Source organism: Hyperolius riggenbachi, chromosome 2 (assembly GCF_040937935.1).
Source record: "Hyperolius riggenbachi isolate aHypRig1 chromosome 2, aHypRig1.pri, whole genome shotgun sequence".
In the NCBI taxonomy this organism is placed as follows: Eukaryota; Metazoa; Chordata; class Amphibia; order Anura; family Hyperoliidae; genus Hyperolius; species Hyperolius riggenbachi.
This window is the reverse complement of record NC_090647.1, coordinates 549,507,205-549,529,119: the sequence shown is the minus strand read 5'-3', so window position 1 is coordinate 549,529,119 and position 21,915 is coordinate 549,507,205. Positions and strand designations below refer to the sequence as shown.

At 48.9% G+C, this 21,915-nt stretch overlaps 1 long non-coding RNA gene across 1 annotated transcript in view; it reads right to left on the bottom strand.

Moving 5' to 3' along the window:
* Positions 1–12,941: 12,941 nt before the first annotated feature.
* The window catches only part of LOC137547347 (uncharacterized), a 58,415-nt gene continuing 49,441 nt past the window's right edge, over positions 12,942–21,915 (bottom strand). Inside the window, exon 3 of the long non-coding RNA XR_011026569.1 lies at positions 12,942–13,089. This is a non-coding gene — a long non-coding RNA (uncharacterized lncRNA). The remainder of the gene's footprint in view (positions 13,090–21,915) is intronic.

The following is a 21,915-nucleotide window of genomic DNA, read 5'->3' as shown; positions in this document are numbered from 1 at the left end:
TTCCATCTCTCTCTGTCACATACAGCACCTCTCTCTCTCTCTCTCTCTCTCCCCCCCACCTCCCTCTCCTACATTGCACTCTCTCTCTACCACTTCTGTGTGTCTCTCCTCCTCCCCTCTACCTCTGTCTCCTGCTTTATTAACTGTACCACCTCTCTCTCTCTCTCTCTCTCTCTCTCTCTCTCTCTCTCTCTCTCTCTCGCTCTCTCTCTACCACTTCTGTGTCACTCTCTCAATTTTGCTTCCTAACCCTCCCTATCACTTCTTTCTCATTTTCGGCTTTTTCTCTACCACTTATCTCCCTTCCTTTTACTTCTGTCCCACCTCACTCTCTCTATTTCCCAACTTTCTCTCTCTCTCTCCACCACAAAATCTCTTCCATTTTCTTTATCTCTCGCCTGCCTTTCTCTCTCCACCATAAACTTTCCACTGAAAATTCTCTCCAATCTTTCTTTCTCTCCTCTGCCTTTCTCTCTCCACCACACACTCTCTCCCTTGTTTCTCCTGCCTATCTCTCTCCACCACAAACTCCCATCTTTCTCCTGCCTTTCTCTCTCCACTACAAACTCCCATCTTTCTCCTGCCTTTCTCTCTCCACCACCAACTCTCTTCCATCTTTCTCCTGCCTTTCTCTCTCCACCACCAACTCTCTTCCATCTTTCTCCTGCCTTTCTCTCTCCACCACCAACTATCTTCCTTCTGCCTTTCTCTCTCCACCACCAACTCTCTTCCATCTTCCTTCTGCCTTTCTTTATCTGCCCCCCTTCTTGCCTGCTACCCCCTCCAGCTCGGCGCGGTCCGGGGCTGCTGCTCTGAAAAGTGGGGATAGGTTGAGGGGGGAAGGTGTAGGTGGGGTTTACCAGCCACACAAGGGGGTGTGGAGTCCCTCTGCTAATTTTGCTGGAGACTCCTGTGGGTTGTTTCTCCAATAAGACTAAACTAAATATGTTTCAAAAAGAAAGACTGTCGCCCATGTGCTACTCTGGATGGGAAGGCAGTGTGCTTTCGATCTGTTACTAATTAAAATGCCGCACATTTGAAGCGCTTGAAGTCCACATAACAAGGCAATGAGGGCCACATTCGGCCCGCGGGCCTTGAGTTTAATGTCTGTACCTTACCGTGAAGAAAAGAAAAAAGGAGCACAGCCTAGTTCTATGCAGGAATAGCACTGTACACACACATGCTTATCTCATCATGTCACATGTCAGTTCAGGTAACCTTTAATCCATTAGTACCTTCAATAGAGTCATCATGGTCGAGATAAGTGCACTGATTTTGAACTAAGTCAGCAGAACTCATTGTGCTGTAAATTCTTGGAATGCTGTGCTGTCTCGGTGCTAGCAGAAAATATAGAACCTTGAAAGCAGGACTCCTCTGTTGTCTCACACTGCCCCTAGCGACAAGTGGCCATAAATCCATATTATAGCAGTTCTAGTTAGAAGCAAGGAAATGTAACAAATAGTAAATGAAAAAATGTGCTAAAAAATGTGGCCTGGAGCACTTGCAATCCTCTAAATAGATTAGCTGCTAAAGGGTTAAAGAGGGAAAAAATGTTTTTGAGTTGCAGCATTTGTGGAGTAGAAACTAAATCGTCTAGTTTTTTATTTTATTTCTTATTTTTTAGAAAAAAATAATAATCAGGCTGGCCCTAGACGCCTGCCTAGTTTGCCTCTGATGAATAAGACCTCGTCCCATTGGGCACCCTAGTCCCGCACACAGTGTTATTGCGTCCCCCGGCTGGAGATTAAGGCTTATGCTAATAGCACTCAGGAAGAGGGGAGATTTACTGCCAAGTCACATGTAATTATCTGTTCATCACATTTGTGAGTTTGGCAGGCAGATTATCAGGCCAGATTCTGCTTGGCACGGTGTCTGCGGAGCCATAAACAGGAGGCAGGCCGTGAATCATTCTATAGCAGAGATAATCATCTCCATCTTGCCCGGGGTTACTTTACACGCTGACTGTGCCGCAGTGCCTGTTCTGCAACAACCTGCTGACGTTAAAGGGGGCCTGTCACACAGGGTGCTATTGTACCTGAACCAGGGATATTGTTACAGCTGGATTTGTACTTTTTCATTCCCTAGGCCAAAACAACCTTCATTCTATGTGCAGCCTCCTATTTCATGTGCAGAAGAGCTGCAGCTCTGTTCCATACACAGGTATTCACATACCACGTATAGCCACCCATGCCTCGCTGCCCCCTCTACTATGGGCAGCCCCCGTATGTACCAAGGGCCCAATTCTTCTACACCGAGTGGCCTCCCCAAAAAAATTGAGACACCCTCTAATAACATCGCTCTGATCACAGCTGATATTCTTTTTGGCATGGACTTAACAAGATGCTGATACCGTTAGTGAGGAATGTTGGCCCATGCTGACATAATGACATCTCTAAGTTGAGTCAGATTGGATGGGGGCGTTTCCAAGCTTTGAAGTGATCTTTTGACTTCGTCCCACAAATGCTCAATAGGATTGAGGTAAGGGGACTGAGCTGGCCATGGAAGCAGCTTAACCACCTAACGACCAGCTAACGCCGATAGGCGGCGGCTGGTCGTTTGTGGTTTTACATGGAAATGGAGGGTGACTCCGTGAATAGCCTGCGAGCCTCCGATCGCGGCTCGCAGGCTAAATGAAAACACGCAAGGGGAAGAAATCCCTGCTGTTCACATCAATACTGCGCTGCTGCGCAGCAGCGCCGTAAAGGAGATCGGCGATCCCCAGCCTCTAATTGGCCGGGGATCGCCGCCGTGTGATAGGCTGAAGCCCATCAGAGGCGGCTCAGGACGAATATTTGTCCTGCGCCGCCCATGCAAGGAGAGGTGGGGAGGGAGGGAGGAATCGCGCTGCGGAGGGGCCGCTCGGCCACACGGAGTGGAGGCGATTAGACCTTCCCCAGCAGGTCATCCCCCTAGTGGGGAAAAAAGGAGGGGGGAAGTCTGATCGCCCTGCCATTAACACGATCTGTGCTGCGGGCTGGAGAGCCCATGCAGCACAGATCTGAGAGAATCAGCCCGTTCCTTAAAGAGAGTCTGAAGCGAGAAAAAATCTCGCTTCAGACCTCATAAACCACCGTGCCCCTGCTAACTATGACGCTTCAGAGTCTCTTTAAGTGGTGAAACTCGCACATGGCCAAGCCACGCATGCGCAAAAGAGCATGGCTGGCCAGATTACCTGCGGAAGAGAAACGGCCAGAATGGAAGCCCACAGACCTCATGGGGATGGAGGAATCCCCAGGTAAGTATAAATACAGCCATAGTCCAGACCTCAGGTTTCCTTTAAACCAATTTGAGACTGATCAACCACGTTGGCAAGGGCCCACAACAGGTGTCTTTTCCTATTTTTCTGTAATATCAAAGGCACTCTTGATGGTCTCCTGCTGCTAAAGCCCATCCTTTGCAAAGTCCATCTTGCTGTGCGTTGGGATATGCTTTGCCAGATGCTGGCGTTATATACTGTAAATCAATACTAATAAAAATTCAGCTGTAATTTGCCATGTTGTTGCCCTTCTGTTGCTGCGGACAATGCATGCTACTCGCCTTTCACCTCTCTCGGTCACCAGCCTCGGCCAGAATAGTCCTTATTGCTTGACGTTTTTTTCCTCAACTGCCGCTCTCTAAACACCCAAGATACTGCTGGCTGAGAAAATGCTGAAAGAGTCATTGTTTCAGAGATGCTGGCACAAGTTCTTGTTGCATTGACATCATCCCTCATTCAAAGTCACTTAAAGGACAACTGAAGTGAGAGGTGTATGAAGGCTGCCATATTTATTGCCTTTTAAAGAGACACTGTAACCTCAAAAAGTTCCCCTGGGGGGTACTCACCTCGGGTGGGGGAAGCCTCTGGATCCTAATGAGGCTTCCCACGCCGTCCTTTGTCCCACGGGGGTCTCGCTGCAGCCCTCCGAACAGCCGCCGACAGACCCGACTGTTGATTCAATATTTACCTTTGCAGGCTCCAGTGGCGGCGCTGTGGCTGTGTTCGGCTCCGAAGTAGACAGAAATACTCGACCTCAGTCGGGTCCGCTCTACTGCGCAGGTGGCGTAGACTTGCGCCTGCGCAGTACAGCAGACCCGACGGCGATCGGGTATTTCCACCTACTTCGGAGCCGACAGCCGCCAGAGCGCCTGCGCAGGAGCTGGGAAGGTAAATATTTACATCGCCGTTGTACGGAGGGCTGCAGCGAGACCCCCGAGGGACGGAGGACGGCGTGGGAAGCCTCAGTATCCTGAGGCTTCCCCCTCCCGAGGTGAGTACCGCCCAGGGGAATTTTTGATGTTACAGATTCTCTTTAAGCAATACTAGTTGCCTGGCTGTCCTGCTCATCCTCTGCTTCTAATACTTTTAGCAATAGACCCTGAACAAGCATGCAGCAGATCAGATCATTATTGTCAGATCTGATAAGGTTAGCTGCATGCTTGTTTCTGGTGTGATTCGGACACTACTGTAGCCAAATAGATCAGTGGAACTGCCAGGCAACTGGTGTTGTTTAAAAGGAAATAAAAATGGCAGCCTCCACATACCTCTCGCTACAGTTGTCCTTGAAATCTTTCCTCTTACCCATTTTGACATTAACTTCCATGATAACTATGTCGTCTGAAGCTGAGCTTTCCTTATATAAACTCTCCTTTGTTGCGTCACTCTATACCAGTGTTTCCCAACCGCTGTTCCGCGGCACACTAGTGTGCCGCGGAACGTTGCCTGGTGTGCCGTGCTCTTATCCCCCCTCCCGCCCGTCCCCGCGGCCGCCGCTGTTATTACCTTAGCAGCGGCCGCTCTCCCCTCTCCAGACCATGTATATGCTAGCAGCGTATCTCCGGCTGCTCTGTGTGATGCACTGATGCGGAAGGAGGCAGGGCTCGGTTACCATAGTAACGGCGATACATATCGCCGTTACAGGAAGCCGCTGCCCTCCTTTCTTCCGCATCAGTGCATCACACAGAGCAGCCGGAGATACGCTGCTTGAATATACACGCGCCGGAGAGGGGAGAGCGGCCGCTGTTAACAAGGTAATAACAGCGGCGGCCGCGGGGACGGGCGGGAGGCACTAAACTGGCTATACTGGGGCACTATTCTGGGGTACTATACTGGCTATCCTGGGGCACTAAACTGGCTATACTGGGGCACTATTCTAGCTATACTGGGGCACTATTCTGGCTATACTGGGGCACTATACTAGCTATACTGGGGGGCTATACTGGGGCACTATACTGGGGCACTATACTGGCTATACTGGGGCACTATACTGGGGCACTAAACTGGCTATACTGGGGCACTATTCTGGGGCACTATACTAGCTATACTGGGGCACAATACTGGCTATACTAGGGGGGCTATACTGGGGTACTATACTGGCTATACTGGGGCACTATACTGGCTATACTGGGGCACTATACTAGCTATACTGGGGGGCTATACTGGGGCACTATACTGGCTATACTGGGGCACTAAACTGGCTATACTGGGGCACTATTCTGGGGCACTATACTAGTTATACTGGGGCACAATACTGGCTATACTGGGGCACTATACTGGCTATACTGGGGTACTATACTGGGGCACTATTCTGGCTATACTGGGGCACTATACTGGCTATACTGGGGCACTATACTGAGGCAACTAAACTCCCTACACTGGGGCAACTATGCCAGCTATGCAGCCGCACCCCAGCCCCCCCCCCCCCCCCATAGCGGCACTGTCCACTAGGTCGCGCAAACAACCGGGGGCCGCATCGCCCCCACCGCGCGCGCGCGCCGTTCCCCGGAGAAAAATTTGGTCAGACAGTGTTCCCCGGGCCGGAAAAGGTTGGGAAACACTGCTCTATACAATACAATATACAATACAATAACATTTCTATAGCGCTTTTCTCCCATAGGACTCAAAGCGCTTAGGCTCTCTCAGATTCAGTAATTAGTAGGATGAAGTATTCACACAACAAAAGTTATATTTCTGCAAATGCCAGACTGAACAGGTGGGTTTTCAGTCTGGATTTAAACACGTCCAGGGATGAGGCTGTCCTGATCTGTTGAGGTAAGGAGTTCCAAAACGTAGGGGCAGCATGACAGAAGGCTCTGGGACCAAAAGTTTCTAAGTGGACTCTGGGTATGACTAGATTATTAGAACCTGTGGATCTGAGAATGCGGGGATTGCTTCGCAGCTGTAACATATCTTTCATGTATCCAGGGCCCAGATTATTCAGGGATTTAAATGTCAGTAGGCCGATCTTAAATAGGACCCTCCATTCTATAGGTAGCCAGTGAAGGGAATGCAGGACTGGCGTTATGTGGCAGTGACGGGGTTGGTTGGTTAGCAGTCTGGCAGCAGTATTCTGTATCAGCTGTAGGCGGTACAAGGCCTTTTTTGGAAGGCCAGTGTAGAGAGCATTGCAGTAGTCCAGTCGGGATGTGATGAAGGCGTGGACTAAGGTTGGCAGATCTTCTGGGGGTATGAGGTGCTTGATTTTTGCAATGTTCTTCAGGTGAAAATAGGATGATTTCACCACAGCAGAGATTTGAGTTCTGAAGTTTAAATCCCCATCAATTAGAACTCCCAGGCTACGCACATGATCAGAGCTGCGTAGATCCATGCCTCCTATTCCCAGTGGTGAAGACTGCAAGTTAAGTTGTTTTGTTATCATGCTCTGCCCTCCAATCAGAAGGACTTCAGTTTTGTCTGCATTTAGTTTCAGCCAGTTGTCATTCATCCATTGCTGTAGTTCACGTAAGCAGGCGTTTATAGTTAGAGTTGGGTCTGTCACACCAGGCTTGAAGGAAAGATATAGTTGGGTGTCGTCTGCATAGCAGTGGTATGTCAGGCCATGTTTTTGGATTAGTTTTCCCAACGGTAGCATGTAAATCGTGAAAAGCAGGGGAGAGAGGATTGAGCCCTGGGGCACCCCATACTTAAGTGTTACAGGGGTGGACAGGAAGGGCCCCATAGACACTTTGTGGGTTCTGCCACTCAAGAAGGATTGGAACCACTGAAGTACTATGCCATCAATGCCGCAGTATTCCTGTAGCCTGTTTATCAAGATGTCATGGTCAACTGTGTCAAAGGCTGCAGAAAGGTCTAGCAGTATGAGGATCGAGCACTCTCCTCTGTCTCTTGCCATGAGCAGGTGGTTGCATATTTGGATGAGGGCAGTTTCAGTGCTGTGGTGTTTCCTGAAGCCAGACTGGAATGGGTCATAACTGTTGTTTTGTAGGATTTTGGCTTCTAGCTGGAGGTATATAGCTTTTTCAATTAGCTTGCCCAGAAAGGGGAGGTTAGAGACAGGTCTGTAGCTGGTCATTGCATCTGGGTCCAGGGAGGGTTTTTTGAGGAGAGGCCTGATGATTGCTTCCTTCAGTAAAGCAGGAAATATCCCTGATTGTAAGGAACAGTTAACAATTTTGAGGAATACCGGTACGAACAGGTCGGGGCAGTTCAACATGAACTGTGTTGGGCCAGGATCCAGGTCACAGGTAGTTAGGCGGACGTGAAGGAGGATGCTTGATGTGACTTCTTCATCAATTTCTTTGAAGTTTGACCAAGGTGTTACGTTGTCTCTGCTAATGGTCTTCGGCGCTATATTAGGCTCAGATGCTGTAAGTTGGATGGCGGACCTTATAGCGGAGACTTTGTCTGTGAAGAAATGGGCAAATTGGTCACAGAGGTCCTTTGAAGACTCGATATTAAGTTTTTGACATGCTGGGTTGCAGAGTTTTTCCACTGTGCGGAACAGTTGGGCTGGTTTGTTAACTGCATTTGCAATCTCTTGTGATAGAAAGGATGATTTTTTTCCCGTGATTACCTTTTGGTAGCTCTTCAAGTGGAAGATTAAGGCATGTTTGTCTTCTGGGGACTGAGATTTGCGCCACAGCCTCTCAAGTTTTCGGCCTTGTCTTTTCAGCTCTTTTATAGCGTTATCAAACCACTGTGCATGATGGTGTGGAGTAAGATATTTGGTGCGCAGAGGAGCAATGGTCTCAAAGGTGGAGGACACACATTTGTTGTATTTAAACACCAGAGTATCAGGGTCCAAGCTGGAGTCAGTCAATTCATCAAAGCTAAGGTTATCTCGGATATGTTGAGGTGATAGCCCTTTTAAGCGGCGATATTTTATTTGATTCTTGACCTGGTGTTTGACGGCTGGTATTGAGAGGGAGAAGTGGATAGTGTGATGGTCTGACCAGGCAACAGGATTCATTTCCACATTGGCTATTGACAGCCCACGTCACTGCTGGACTAGTTTACTTTCAAATAAGGGGTGTCTCAAATTTTTTGCCAACTCAGTATATACACAGCAGCCAGTATTTCACACGCAGGCTCCATGTCAACTTCCAGTATCCCCCATTAGTATTATTAGCCACCATAAGAACCACTTACTCATCCCTTCCATTTGCAGCAGCCCGCTCTACCATATGCAGGTTCCGCATGCTCCAAAAGCTCAACTGCGCCATATACAGCAGCCCCTTATTCCATTTGCAGCAACTCTCCTCTGCCTAAAGCACCCCCCCCCCCCCCCCATGTATACGAACAGCTCAGCTCTTCAATATACAGCAGTCAGTGGAGGGGCTATGGGCCCCAGTGCAAGTCTTACATGGGGCCCCCTCAAGCACTCTATACAGAGGACAGCCACAGTGTCAGAGACGGGTAATCAGGGCAGAAGAACAGTTTGTTAATGATTATCACTATTCCAAGCACATATAGAGATGAGAAATTACTAACATAACACCAAGGTAGAGCTAACACAGTGGCTGAAGGAGGCCCTCTCTGATCCAGGGGCCCCGGTGCGGTCGCAATCTCTGCATCCCCTATTGCTACGCCACTGACTGCAGCCCCTGATCCCACCTGCAGCACTCCCTATGTCTATCAGCAGCTCAGCTCTTCAATATCCAGCAGCCCCCATTCCATGTGCAGCCCCTGATCCCACCTGCAGCACCCCCTATGTCTAACAACAACTTAGCTCTTCATAATCCAGCAGCCCCCATTCCATATGCAGCCCCTGATCCCATCCGCAGCACCCCCTATGTCTAACAACAGCTCAGCTCTTCAATATACAGCAGCCCCCATTCCATGTGCAGCCCCTGACCCCACCTGCAGCACTCCGTATGTCTAACAACAACTCAGCTCTTCATAATCCAGCAGCCCCCATTCCATATGCAGCCTCTGATCCCACCTGCAGCACTCCCTATGTCTATCAGCAGCTCCGCTCTTCATAATCCAGCAGCCCCCATTCCATATGCAGCCTCTGATCCCACCTGCAGCACTCCCTATGTCTAACAACAACTCAGCTCTTCATAATCCAGCAGCCCCCATTCCATATGCAGCCTCTGATCCCACCTGCAGCACCCCCTATGTCTAACAACAACTCAGCTCTTCATAATCCAGCAGCCCCCATTCCATATGCAGCCTCTGATCCCACCTGCAGCACCCCCTATGTCATTGTCTAACAACAACTCAGCTCTTCATAATCCAGCAGCCCCCATTCCATATGCAGCCTCTGATCCCACCTGCAGCACTCCCAATGTCTATCCTCAGCTCTTCATAATCCAGCAGCCCCCATTCCATATGCAGCCTCTGATCCCATCTGCAGCACTCCCTATGTCTATCAGCAGCTCTGCTCTTCATAATCCAGCAGCCCCCATTCCATATGCAGCCTCTGATCCCACCTGCAGCACTCCCTATGTCTAACAACAGCTCAGTTCTTCAATATACAGCAGCCCCCATTCCATATGCAGCCTCTGATCCCATCTGCAGCACTCCCTATGTCTATCAGCAGCTCCGCTCTTCATAATCCAGCAGCCCCCATTCCATATGCAGCCTCTGATCCCACCTGCAGCACTCCCTATGTCTATCAGCAGCTCCGCTCTTCATAATCCAGCAGCCCCCATTCCATATGCAGCCTCTGATGCCACATGCAGCACTCCCTATGTCTATCAGCAGCTCTGCTCTTCATAATCCAGCAGCCCCCATTCCATATGCAGCCTCTGATCCCACCTGCAGCACTCCCTATGTCTAACAACAGCTCAGTTCTTCAATATACAGCAGCCCCCATTCCATATGCAGCCTCTGATCCCATCTGCAGCACTCCCTATGTCTATCAGCAGCTCCGCTCTTCATAATCCAGCAGCCCCCATTCCATATGCAGCCTCTGATCCCATCTGCAGCACTCCCTATGTCTATCAGCAGCTCCGCTCTTCAATATACAGCAGCCCAAATATAGTCCCAGCTGAGATAAGGAGTTGATACATGGAACTGCTGTAATATTGCTGTGCGCAGTAAGTGCAGGGCTATATTACCATTACTACCGGCAGCAGGGTACCGCAAGTAATGCTATTAGCGCAGCCCGCTATACTCAAGTAGTGAGACAGTTGCTATGGTAATACATGTTACTAACGAGCAATACTGTTTGTACTCGATTACCCAACAGGGCCCATGCTAAGAGGACACAGCACTGGAACGGGCCAGTGGGGAAGGACAGGAACTCTGGATTATCCACAGGCTTCCTTCTGTTGAGGTGAGTACCCAATTGGGGCACTTGTTTTTCCTTACAGGTTTACTTTAAAGAGGAACTGTAACCAAGAATTGAACTTCATCCCAATCAGTAGCTGATACCCCCTTTCCCATGAGAAATCTATTCCTTTTCTCGAATAGATCATCAGGGGGCTCTGTATGGCTGATATTGTGGTGAAACCCCTCCCACAGTGTGATGTCATGACCATGGTCCTGATAGTTTCCTGTCTGTGAGCTTCATTGCATTCTGGGAAATAACAGCTGTTTCCAACTGCCAAGCAACCAGTTTCTCCCTCTATGCACATGTATATCTATAAGAAAACAACCTTTTAGCCTATCGCAATGTTAGTGGGTGAGGATATAGATAATGGCAGGGGGTGCGGTCAGGTTTTATCATGTCTGCCAGTAGTAAAGATGATTACATGTAGGCTGATTGTGGATCAAATTACATGGCGAATAATATAATAATTTCCTGACCTCTCTTAGGGCCCATTCACACTTGAGCGTTTTGCCGGCGGTTTTGGCAAAACGCTGAAACGCTAGTGCTTTTGAAAGTGCTAGTGTAATAAAACCCTATGAGCCCGTTCTTACTTGGGTGATTTGCGCTAATCGACGCAAATCGCCCCCCAAAATCGCGAAACGCAAAGGTGTAGCCTGCACCATTTTCAGGCGATTTCCCGTCGATCGCGTTTCAGTGCTATAGAAGCGCTAGATGCAATCGCAGATAAATCGCTGCACTGTCCAGTGATTTTTCTGCGTGAAATCGCGGAAAAATCACTCTTGCAAAACTTGCGCTTTTGAGTGTGAATGGACCCTTAGGCCTTGTTCACATTGTGTTTGGCTCGCGTGTCCGTCCGCGTTGGGATGTTTTTGAGGAGTCTTTTTTTTTCCGATTCCAGAGCGGTTTTGTAATTCACTCCCTGACGCAAGTCAGGAAGTGAACTTTTTGACCCGGAGCAGAATACATACAATGTATTTATTCTTAAAAACGCGAACGCAATCAGTGCACAAAGCGATTTTGTGAGAGTTTTGCGTTTCTCCTATACTTTCCATTGCGGTGGAATCGCCTCAAAAATGGTTCAGGCACCGTTTTGCTGCACGCACAGCGCACGATCCACACTGATATGAACCTTCTCATAGAAATTAATTGCACAAGCGTTTGGTGGGCGATTGTAAAAATCGCCCGCGTGGAAAGAAAAACCCGAAAAACGCCTGCAGTGTGAACAAGTTCTCACTTTGCAATGTGTTGAGTTATTTTTTCCCCCTTTTTGCTTAAATTCCTCTTTTAACAAAAAACATACAGCATCTTACAAGAAATAAACAAGAGTAACACTGCCCCTGTGAGCTTACAATCTGAAGGAATTATAGAATTTTGTAACTCATACAAATCTTAATCAGGGCCAGTTCTAGACTTTTTGCTGGCTGAGGCAATTTTGTGAGGATGCGCCCGCCACCCCCCTGATTTGGAATGATTGCACAGCACCCGACAATATGCTCTGCTCCTGCTCATGTTCTCACATGACACGCTGCAGCTCAACACAATGGCACACTGGCTGGCTGTGAGTCTGTGACAAACACACTGCTCATCCTCAGCCACTCCATTCCTCCTCAGTCAGGACAGCAGTGCCACCTCCTTCCTTCTGCTGTGCAAGTCAAATGAAACACTGCTGCTCTCCTGCCTCCCCCCTCCTCACTCACTGCTAGACTCCTCACACACCACAACAAGCTGCTTTTCCCCAATGCTGCTCTCCTGCCTCCCCCCTCTTCACTCACTGTCAGACTCCTCACACTGCACAACAAGCTGCTTTTCCCCAATGCTGCTCTCCTGCCTCCCCCCTCCTCACTCACTGACAGACTCCTCACACAGCACAACAAGCTGCTTTTCCCCAATGCTGCTCTCCTGCCTCCCCCCTCCTCACTCACTGTCAGACTCCTCACACAGCACAACAAGCTGCTTTTCCCCAGTGATGCTCTCCTGCCTCCCCCCTCCTCACTCACTGTCAGACTCCTCACACAGCACAATAAGCTGCTTTTCCCCAATGATGCTCTCCTGCCTCCCCCCTCCTCACTCACTGACAGACTCCTCACACAGCACAACAAGCTGCTTTTCCCCAATGATGCTCTCCTGCCTCCCCCCTCCTCACTCACTGTCAGACTCCTCACACAGCACAACAAGCTGCTTTTCCCCAATAATTCTCTCTTCACCTCACTCTCCTCTCACTTCTCCTCCTACTCTGACTGCATGCTTTTAATGTAAAAACTGCTGCCTGTCATCTCTGCACCTAATGCAAATGTTTCACCTTGCTTCATGAGAGAACCGGCCCTGGTCTTAATTAGAACTCACACAGTCAGCAGCAGTATATTAGAAAGCAGAAAGTCGAAACAGATATTCTTTACAATACACCTCGGGGGAAGATACAGAATATTTATCTTACTCAGCACAACATTTTAACATTATTATTTTCTTGTCATTTTATCAATTTTTATCAACCTGCTTAGCAGCAGAACTGCAGCTGGAGGATGGATAATTCTCTGCTGCCATCTAGTGTCAAAGAAGAAGAAGGCATGAATGAGCGTTGAATTTACTGTATGCGCTGGAGGAGAGAAGACAAGACAAATAACATGAATTTAGTGCTTTTCTCCTGGCAGACAAAATTAACTCTTTCAGGCAGCAAAATAAAACAAGTCAAAAAGCCTGGTTATTAATATGTTTTGTACTGTACATACACATTTATCTCATCATGTCACCTGTCGCCTCGAGTAAACTTTGAAAGGAAATAAATATGGCCGCCCCCATATCCCTTTCATTTCAGGTGTACTTTAAAGTGTACCTGAAGGGAAATTTAGAGAAAAAGATAGATACTTACCTCAGTAATAAGCTAGAGGCTGGGCTGGGTTCAGTGGCGTAGCTAAGGAGCAGTGGGCCCCGATGCAAGTTTTACAATGGGCCCCCCCCAAGCACTCTATACATAACAATTGATACGGTGCACCAAAACCTGCCAAGGGCAACTACAGTGTCAGAGGTGCAAGAAAAGGATGGGAAACAGTTTGTTAAGGATTATCACTATTCAAAGTATCTATTGAAGTGTTTATTATGAACACAGTACCAATAGAGAGCTAATACTGTAGTTGAGGCAGGGCCCTTCGGGGCCCCTCTGGCCCAAGGGCCCCGATGCGGTCGCTACCTCTGCAACCCCTATTGCTACGCCCCTGGCTGGGTTGCTCCTTCACAATAGCAGTACTAAGGGGTGTCCAAGGCAAGTGTATCAGGTCAGTAATGTGATGAGTGGATTCACTGGAATCGTGGCACCCTTATGATAGAGCCACATTAACCACTTGAGGACCAGAGATTTATACCCCCCTAGTGACCAGGCCATTTTTTTTACAATTCTGCACTTCACAACTTTAACAGTTTATTGCTCGGTCATACAACTTAGCACACAGATGAATTTTTCCTCCTTTTTTTCTCACAAATAGAAATTTCTTGTGGTGGTAATTGCTGCTGCGATTTTTTTTTTTTATTATTAGTTAAAAAAGCCCTACATTTTTATATCTACTCTTGCCACCCCCCTCCCCTAAAATGGCCCTACACTCGTAAAAATCTATGGCTATGGCAGAGATTAGATTGTGAGCCCATCAGAAGATCTCTGTACAGCGCTGCATAAGATGTCAGCACTACATAAATATTTATTTTTTAAACAAATACAAAATACAGCCTGCCAGCGCTAAGCAGCTGCTGGCAGGCCGATCGCTGCCGCCGTTTCTTTATAGTGAGGATGCTTGTGCTCATGCGAGCTCCCGCCTAATCTCGCTTCTCGTAAGATGACGCCATATGGCGTGATGAAGGAACAACAGAGCCACTCTGTGGCCGCCAATCGGCATTAGGTGGTTGCAGAGAGGTTAAAAGCCACAGATCTGGTCACAGAAAATAGGCCAGGCTATAGTGCATAAACCGGTTATGACTGAAATTCATTTTCAGTCTATCCTGTAATCTTAACTGTTTAATGTTCCTTTGGCAGTATATCAACGACCTGCAGTACTTCATCTAAAGTCTCAGGGACATAGATATTTGTCTGCCGCCACGATCACTCACTGCGTGCGCTCATGCATGCTCCCGCATGTTTTCTTGTTGGTGCAAATATCCCCCAGGGAGCTGTTTTTTTTTTTTCTGATTCTCTTTAAAGAGAATCTGTATTGTTAAAATCGCACAAAAGTAAACATACCAGTGTGTTAGGGCAGAGTTCCCCAACCCTGTCCTCAAGGCCCACCAACAGTGCATGTTTTGCAGAAAACCACAAACATGCACAGGTGGGGTAATTAGTGTATCAGCAGAGCTGATTAAATACCTCTGTGGATTACTACAAAACATGCACTGTTGGTGGGCCTTGAGGACAGGGTTGGGGAACATTGTGTTAGGGGACATCTCCTATTCCCCTCTGTCACAATTTCGCCGTATTTTTTTTAGTAACTAGTTTATAGATCCTGATCACCTGTTTATTTCTAGATCCACTTTTTATATGGGCTTCCCTGATCCCCTTCAGCTAGTTATTCTCAACAATAAGTGGCCACCAACTTAGTTATGAAGCAGTGATAATCAGCTGAAATCACTAAAAAGTGGGCAGTCATGTTTTGGTGACAGGGGATCCATGCCATGTTTAGAATCTGCAGCTCCATTGATTTGAATTCAATAATGGATTGCATTCCGCAACAGGAAAAGTTCTGGTACCCAGGCTATTGACTTGCACTGAAAATAATCTATATATATAATAGACTAAGTGCTTCAACCTTCAAACAAGAAGAAGAAGTACTTTGCATGAGAAAATTTATGCGTGCTCAAACACCAAGTTTAAGGCCTCTTTTCCACGGACTGTTGAGCTGTGTGCTCAGCAAGCAGTTACCAGGCAGCAGTGAGCAGATACCAGGCAGCAACAAGCAGTTACCAGGCAGCAGCAAGCAGTTATCAGGCAGCAGTGAGCAGATACCAGGCAGCAACAAGCAGTTACCAGGCAGCAGCAAGCAGTTACCAGGCAGCAGCAAGCAGTTACCAGGCAGCAGTGAGCAGATACCAGGCAGAAACAAGCAGTTACCAGGCAGCAACAAGCAGTTACCAGGCAGCAGCGAGCAGATACCAGGCAGCAGCAAGCAGTTACCAGGCAGCAGCAAGCAGTTACCAGGCAGCAGCAAGCAGTTACCAGGCAGCAGCAAGCAGTTACCAGGCAGCAGTGAGCAGTTACCAGGCAGCAGTAAGCAGTTGTGAGAGTTTGAGAGCCATTTCACTGCCTATTCACAGTCCATGGAAAAGAGGCCTTACCCTAGCAAGTCTGACATTGCAAATCTGGCCTAATTGGCTATTCATGAGGCAATGCTCATGCAAATGCATGCACAAACCAATACCACAAAGCAGTCACCCTGCTACATGCTACATTAGCACTATCCGGCTTAGTGCACACCAGAGCGGTTCGGCAGCGTTTTGCGATCCACTTGCGGCTGTGGATACGCTTGGGTAATGTATTTCAATGGGCTGGTGCACACCAGAGCGGGAGGCGTTTTGCTGAAACGCATACTCCCGAGGTGAGGCATTTTTTGGATTGCGGAGGCGTTTCTGCCTCCAATGTAAAGTATAGGAAAAACGCAAACCGCTCTGAAAAACGGCAGTTCAGAGCGGTTTTGCAGGCGTTTTTGTTACAGAAGCTGTTCAGTAACAGCTTTACTGTAACAATATATGAAATCTACTACACCAAAAACGCTTTACAAAACCGCAAAATGCTAGGTGAAATGCTACAGAAAAATAAGAAAAAGCGTTTCAAAATCTGCTAGCATTTTGCGGATCTGCTAGCAGTTTTTGGTGTGCTCCAGGTCTCCAGGAGCGCCACGGGGAGGATTCCCAATGCCCCCTTTTTATACAACTGGGGGGACCGCAGGGTCCCAGGCTCTTTCACTGCCTGGAAACCACAGCGGCACCCCGGAGGGGGAGGCTGGGTGGCGTGGACGACCCCCCCTAAGTGTGGCCAGCGCCGGGGAGAGCCGTCTGCACCCACCTCCCAATATTAAAAACAGGCACTTACCTTAACGTCCATTGAGTTCTGCTACATGCGCATTAATTTGGGGGCACCACATGAGAAAGGAGAGAAGCATGGGTCACCCCGAGCTTTAGAGCTCAGGGCTGGCTCACATACAGCACTCCAGAGGGGGGGGGGGAGGACAGGTGCACTCACTCCAGGGTTCACACCACCAGAGCAAGCCATCCACCACCTGCCTCCAAAGGATACAAACTGCACAAAATGCTTTCCATGAGAAAATTAATGCGCATGTAGCAGAACCCAATGGACGTTAAGGTAAGTGGCTGTTTTTAAGATTAGGAGGTGGGTACGGACGGCTCTTCCCAGCGCTGGCCACGCAGCCTCCCACTCCGGGGTGCCGCTGTGGTTCCCAGGCAGCGAGAGAGCACTTTGCAGTATTGGTTTTTTGACCCTGCATAGTTTGGCATGCGAAAGCAAATGCATATTTGCATGAGCATTGACTCATGAATAGCCAATTAGGCCAGATTTGGAAAGCCAGACTTGCTAGGGTTAAACTTGGTGTTTGAGCACGCAAAATTTTTCTCATGGAAAGCATTTTTTGCAGTTGTATCCTTTGGAGGCAGGTGGTGGATGGCTTGCTCTGGTGGTGTGAGCCCTGGAGTGAGTTGTCTGCGCCTGTCCTCCCCCCACCCCGGAGTGTTGTATGTGAGCCAGCCCTGAGCTCTAAAGCTCGGTGTGACCCATGCTTCACTCCTTTCTCATGTGGTGCCCCCAAGTTAATGTGCATGTTGCAGAACGCAATGGACGTTAAGGTAAGTGCCTGTTTTTAATATTGGGAGGTGGGTGCGGATGGCTCTCCCCGGCGCTGACCACACTTGGGATGGGGGGGGGGTGTGCAGCTGCGCCACCCAGCCTCCCCCTCCGGGGTGCCGCTGTGGTTCCCAGGCAGTAAGAGAGCCTGGGACCCCGCAGTCCCCCGGTTGTATGGGAGCATTCGGAATCCTCCCCGTGGCGCTCCTGGATAGTGCTAATGTAGCATGAACTAATACCCGCAGGGCGATCGCTTTGCGGTATTGGTTTTTGGACCCTGCATAGTTTGGCATGAGAAAGCAAATGCATATTTGCATGAGCATTGCCTCATGAATAGCCAATTAGGCCGGATTTGCAAAGCCAGACTTGCTAGGGTTAAACTTGGTGTTTGAGCACGCATGCATTTTCTCATGGAAAGCCTACTTCTTCTTGCTTCAAGGTTGAGGCACGTACTCTATTAGATAGATAGATAATATTAGATAGATAGATATATAGATAGATGCGGCGTATGCTACGACGCGGGTTGGCTAGTTATTCCTACTTCTTAAAGTGATATATATGACCCCGGGGAGGAAACATGTCTAATTGGGCAGATATTTGACATTCTTCACTTAGGGTGTACTCAGTTTTTTTGCAAGCAGTTTAGACATGAATGGCTGTGTGTTGAGTTATTTTGATGGGGCAGTACATTTACACTGACTGCTTTACATTGTATCAAAGGGCTTGATTCATTAAAGAGAACCTGTACTAAAAAAAAAGCCCTCTGGGGGATACTTACCTCGGGAGGGGGAAGCCTCAGGGTCTCTATGAGGCTTCCCTGTCCCCTGAAGCTGCGAGGAATCCAGCGCTGGCTCCCTCAAAACTGCCCCCGACAAGCTTGACAAGCAATGATATATTTACCTCTCTGCGATCCTGCGCAGTACCGGCTCTTCCTTCGGGTGAGGCAGAAATAGCCGAACCCGATCGTATCCGCTCTACTGCGCAGAAACAAAGGACTCGCGCCTGCGCCATAGAGCAGATACGGCCAGGTTGTGCTATTTCCCCCTTACAAGAACGGAGAGCCACTAGTGCGCCTGCACAGGTTTGCAGTAGGTAAATATTGACCTCGCCGCAGTTCGGGGGGCTGCAGCGCTGGATTGCCGGGACACCGGAGGACGGGGGAAGCCTTGTTAGGATCCAGAGGCTTCCCCCTCCCGAAGGTAAGTATCCCCCAGATGTTTTTTTTTAATATTACAGATTTTCTTTAAGCTGTGCTGCTAAAGCATTGCAGCTTAATGTGTGGGTGCTCTCACTCTGCACGCCTTTCATAGCAGCACTAGCTGATATGTGAGGAGCATGCCTTCCTTCGCTACACGTTGCTTAACTACTTTAGGACCGCCTCATGCCAATGTGCGTGACCGCAGCGGTAGCCCCAGGACCGCCTAACGTCAATTGGTGTCAAGTCCTGGGGCTGCACTTTGCAGGAGATCACGCTAAGGCTGCGCGCGCATCTACTGCTCGGGGGGCGGAGCTCCACCTCGCCTTCAGTGGGAGACTGTTAGACGGCGTGATCGCCGTCTATTTACATGTACAGCGCTGCGATCGGCAGCAGCGCTGTGCTGGGGACAGCCGTGTGACACGGCTGTCCCCTCCTGAGGCTGGGGAGTGATCAGCTGTCATAGGCAGAAGCCTATGATAGCTGATCAACTGATTGGCTGGCAGGGGGAAGGAGGGAGGGAGCGGGGTAAAAATTTTTTTTTTTTTTTTTTAAACGCAACACTTATTAAAAAAAAAAAAAGTAAAATAAATATTTATTAAAAAAAATAAACAACTGTGGAGCGATCAGACCCCACCAACAGAAAGCTCTGTTGGTGGGGGGAAAAGGGGGGGGGGGGGGGGAATCACTTGTGTGCTGTGTTGTGTGGCCCTGCAGCTTGGCCTTAAAGCTGCAGTGGCCAATTTAGCAATAATAAGCCTGGTCTTTAGGGAGGTTTAACACTGCAGTCCTCAAGTGGTTAAATAGTTACACTATGCTAAGTAACATAGTGGCGGCCGCTAGTGAAGTATCGCGGTAGGCGGTCGCGATACTTCACAGGACCTCCCGCGTTTAAAGTTACGTGCGTTGTTATGTAAGCAACGCGCATAACTAAGGAAAGCACACTCCTTGCATACAGTGGTTTGCCAAAGTGTTCGGCCCCCTTGAAGTTTTCCCCATTTTGTCCTATTACTGCCACAAACATGAATCAATGTTATTGGAATTCCACATGAAAGACCAATACAAAGTGGTGTACACATGAGAAGTGGAACGAAAATCATACATGATTCCAAACATTTAAAAAAAAAAAATTGCGTGGGGGTGTGCGTAATTATTCAGCCCCCTTTGGTCTGAGTGCAGTCAATTGCCCATAGACATTGCCTGATGAGTGCTAATGACTAAATAGAGTGCACCAGTGTGTAATCTAATGTCAGTACAAATACAGCTGCTCTGTGACGGCCTCAGAAGTTGTCTAAGAGAATATTGGGAGCAACAACACCATGAAGTCCAAAGAACACACCAGACAGGTCAGGGATAAAGTTATTGAGAAATGTAAAGCAGGCTTAGGCTACACAAAGATTTCCAAAGCCTTGAACATCCCACGGAGCACTGTTCAAGCGATCATTCAGAAATGGAAGAAGTATGGCACAGCTGTAAACCTACCAAGACAAGGCCGTCCACCTAAACTCACAGGCCGAGCAAGGAGAGCGCTGATCATAAATGCAGTCAAGAGGCCCATGGTGACTCTGGACGAGCTGCAGAGATCTACAGCTCAGGTGGGAGACTCTGTCCATAGCAACTATTAAGGTAGCCATACACTGGTCGATTTGCCATCAGATTCGACCAACAGGCAGATCCCTATCTGATCGAATCTGATCAGAGAGGGATCGTATGGCTACCTTTACTGCAAACAGATTGTGAACCGATTTCAGCCTGAAACCGTTCACAATCGGTGGTGGTGGTGGTGCTGCCGCCGCTTCCCCCCGTCCCGCATACATTACCTGCTCCGCCGGCGCGACTCCCGGGTCTCCGCTCTTCTTCTCCGCTCTGGTCTGGTCTCCGGGTCCGGCATGCTTCCCTTCTTCCTGTCTGGGGGAAGTTTAAACAGTAGAGCGCCCTCTACTGTTTAAACTTCCTGCCGGGACAGGAAGAAGGGAAGCATGCCGGAGACCAGACCAGAGCGGAGAAGAAGAGCGGAGACCCGGGAGTCGCGCCGGCGGAGCAGGTACTGTATTGCAGCTCTATTGCGTCGGTCGTCGGGCACTCGAACGCCGCTAGCGATGCGCTCTTTACCCGCGGGCGATCGACGGTTATTTTCCGCACGGCGCGATCGACGGGATCGGACGGAATGGATCGAAATTCGGCGTGTAGCGCGAACGATTGGCAGCAGATTCGATCCCAGTGATCGAATCTGCTGTCGAAACGGCGGCAAATCGGGCCAGTGTATGGCCAGCTTTTTCGTCATGCCCTGTACAAAGTTGGCCTTTATGGAAGAGTGGCAAGAAGAAAGGCATTGTTAACAGAAAAGAAAAGCATAAGAAGTCCCGTTTGCAGTTTGCCACAAGCCATGTGGGGGACACAGCAACCATGTGGAAGAAGGTGCTCTGGTCAGATGAGACCAAAATGGAACGTTTTGTCCAAAATGCAAAACGCCCACAGTTTGCGCCCACAGGACCACCCACATCGCACGCAGTGCGGCGGGACTGTAATAGTGCGCGGTAATAGTGCACTGATGCGCCGTGTCAGGGGCACCCGATGCGCCGTTTTCGTCGCACCGGGTGCGCCGTTTACATTGCAGCGGGTGCGACGATAACGTTGCACCGCACACTATTACAGTCCCACCGTGCTAAGCACGATGTGGGTGGTCCTGTGTACGAAGTAGCTCTGCGTGGCCGTTAGTGCACGCAGAGCTACTTAAGGGGCACTAAAGGCTTTTCATAGCAGCGCTAACACTTAGCGCCACTTTGTGAATCAAGCCCTATGTGTGGCGGAAAACTAACACTGCACATCACTCTGAACACACCATCCCCACTGTCAAATATGGTGGTGGCAGCATCATGCTCGGGGGGGGGGGTGCTTCTATTCAGCAGGGACAGGGAAGCTGGTCAGAGTTGATGGGAAGATGGATGGAGCCAAATACAGGGCAACCTTGGAAGAAAACCTCTTGAAGTCTGCAAAAGACTTGAGACTGGGGCGGAGGTTCACCTTCCAGCAGGACAATGACCCTAAACATAAAGCCAGGGCAACAATGGAATGGTTTAAAACAAAACATATCCATGTGTTAGAATGGCCCAGTCAAAGTCCAGATCTAAATCCAATCGAGAATCTGTGGCAAGATCTGAAAACTGCTGTTCACAAACGCTGTCCATCTAATCTGACTGAGCTGGAGCTGTTTTGCAAAGAAGAATGGGCAAGGATTTCAGTCTCTAGATGTGCAAAGCTGGTAGAGACATGCCCTATAAGACTGGCAGCTGTAATTGCAACAAAAGGTGGTTCTACAAAGTATTGACTCAGGGGGCTGAATAATTACGCACATCCCACTTTGCAGCTATTTATTTGTAGAAAATGTTTGGAAT